This window comes from Arachis hypogaea, chromosome 15 (assembly GCF_003086295.3).
Source record: "Arachis hypogaea cultivar Tifrunner chromosome 15, arahy.Tifrunner.gnm2.J5K5, whole genome shotgun sequence".
Taxonomy (NCBI): domain Eukaryota; kingdom Viridiplantae; phylum Streptophyta; class Magnoliopsida; order Fabales; family Fabaceae; genus Arachis; species Arachis hypogaea.
In genome coordinates, this window is record NC_092050.1 from 36,684,088 (window position 1) to 36,686,756 (window position 2,669).

The following is a 2,669-nucleotide window of genomic DNA, read 5'->3' on the forward strand; positions in this document are numbered from 1 at the left end:
TGTTGACTCTAATAAAATTCTGTACAAAGTAGACATTAAGTTACAATCTCAAGGAAGGACATGCATGCATGATATTATCTTACTTGCTGAAACATATTTGAGTAGCACTAGTAATTGAAAATGTGGAATTTCTCAAGAACTTGGATAACATTTTATTTGGTAAGATGATTATTAGGTGGGTACGTGCACCGCAAAAGAATAGCAGCACAAGCAGAAACAAATTTGGCATGTGTTGCTATGCTTTATCTTTCCCCATTATATTGCACTGTTTCTAACTGTTAAAATTTTTATTTAGTATAAGATAGTAGACTGCATAAGTTTGCAACTTGAAAATTAAAATCTTGACATGAATAAATGAAAATCTTGGTGAAATATGCATTGGAACCTAAAGTTGTGTACTTAATTGACAATTCAGTGTCCTTTTTGGATTTGATGAATGAGATGCAAAAGATCATAAGTTCAAGCTAAACCAGATTAGTAGTGGAAAAAAAGGGGATGACAAATAATTAGCATTTAACAATTTTTTACTGGAGAAATCTTCAAAGTTCATCAAACAAAGCACTTTGTAGCAGAACTAAATTGGAGATCATGAAATTTCAATGTAATATATATAACTAAATAATGCAGTTTGGACTAGGAACCACTAATTTTCAAAAAGAGTCCATAAAAAATATAGTGCATAATAATTTTTTAAGTAGAAAAGATAAAACTAACAACTCTTAATAGTCCATATGCGCACAATTTCTATGCTTGTTTCATGGCTCTCCAAATGCTAGAAATGGATCTAAAATTAAGATGTATCAGATACAGCAGAACATGACTACTAACAGAATTTGAAATTCACCTCTAAGGGGCAAGAAAAGAAAAAGGGTATTTGCTGAATATGAGCAATGGTGCATAGCTGATCCGCAAAGCAGCGACGTTGAGTTGCAGGCAGCGCTGAATTCGGCTTGTGGAAGTGGAGGTGCAGATTGTAGCAAAATCCAATTGAACCAACCATGCTTTCTCTCATTGCATTGAACGCAGCTGCAAAAGTTGTGTAGCTTTGGTTTCGATGATTCTAATGAAAAGGGAAGAAAACATCAGCGTCACAGTTTCAAGTTTCAACTGACTTGGAACAATAAAATCCTACCTTTGTTAGAACTGAACAAATCATGAAGCAGCTTCTGATTGCGCGAAGGAGACTGACGGCGAGACTCGAAGCAAGAAGACGACTAGCCCTAAGACCTGCTGCTTCTGCCGCCGGCGATGAAGAGCGCAACGAAGGTGCCCGACTATGTGCAAGACGATGACGACACAGAGAGCAACGGTGACGCCACGGTGAGAGAGGCCGAGCTCCAGGGGGAGAGAGAGACACGAAGAAGAGTGAAGAACTTGAGAAGATGAAGAGGTCTCTCAAACCCAGATTTCACAAACAATTTTTTATTTTTTTTTGTTTTTTAGATATGTTTTTTTTTTGTTGTTTAAATTATTTAAAAATATAAAATTAGGATTAGATGAATTTTAAAATTTGATTGATTTAAAAGGATATTTTCGTCTAATTAAATAGAGTAAAGATATTTAAATTTTTTTATAAAATTAAATAAAAAATATTTTTTATTTTTATTTAATTAAAAGAGTATTTTAGTAAAAGTGGTGATATAATATATATTTTAAACAAAATAAATTAAATGCTGATGTGGAAAATAAATTCCACATGGCTTATTATTATTTGTCTATATTTTAAACGTATGGATACGTATAAATTTATCATCGTACCGTAGCAAACACCAATAAATATACAGGATTTTTACCTATATTTGGATCATTCCGTCTATTACTTGGACCAACTTCACTGTTATTATTAGTATTTGAATATTTAGAAAATTTATTATTAGCATGAAAATATATTGTAAAAGGTAATTCATATTAAATGATATACTAACTACGTAAATTTATTAATGGGATGTATAACTTAACTGGCACGGTATTGCTGCCTCTGTTCTTCGCTCATGTTTTGTCTTCGTCGCCAGACATAGTCTTGCCAAGTCGGTCCACCACTTCCATTGGTATCCTGTCAACGGTAATTAATCAAAACAAACATATAAACATAGTTTCACACTTTTATTTAATGAGGACAAATAAATTATATTAGATAAAGTGAGAAAGATGCATGAAAAGATGGATGAGAAATAAAGGAAGTTTTTCTAGTAAAAGCAACGTGAAGTGAGAGAGAATAAGAGAAGAAAGAGATAATTATTATAGAAATTACGTGGATTTGATTTATAAAATAAGAGAGAACGTGAATGAAGATGAGATAGTGAGAGTATTGTAATGCGGAATAACTGACGTGGGGTAGGTTATTAAGAAGGATAAAAATGGAAAAAAAGTTTTGTACACTAAAACAGGTTTTGCCATTATATATTAATTTTTAAATATTATTAAATTTATTTATTTATTTATTTTTTTACCATTAATTTTTTTAAAATTATTTCTAAGGATGAATGATGTCTGAAAAAGTTGAATACCAAATTTTTAATGTTAACTTTATAACTTCATATATGATTGATGTGTTGTTTGATTAAAAAAGACACTATAATGTATGTATAATTTCGTGATATATATTTTGAATACTAAACTACGTATAGTAATATTAATTTGATTAATTTTGTATATGTTATTTTGATTTC

At 30.9% G+C, this 2,669-nt stretch overlaps 1 long non-coding RNA gene across 1 annotated transcript; it reads right to left on the minus strand.

The window, feature by feature from the left end:
• Positions 1-666: 666 nt before the first annotated feature.
• LOC140179500 (uncharacterized) lies at positions 667-1,445 on the minus strand. The gene is made up of 2 exons (XR_011872982.1): positions 1,133-1,445; positions 667-1,060 (listed from the first exon to the last, which is right to left on the minus strand). It is a non-coding gene; the product is annotated as an uncharacterized lncRNA (long non-coding RNA).
• Positions 1,446-2,669: the final 1,224 nt, after the last annotated feature.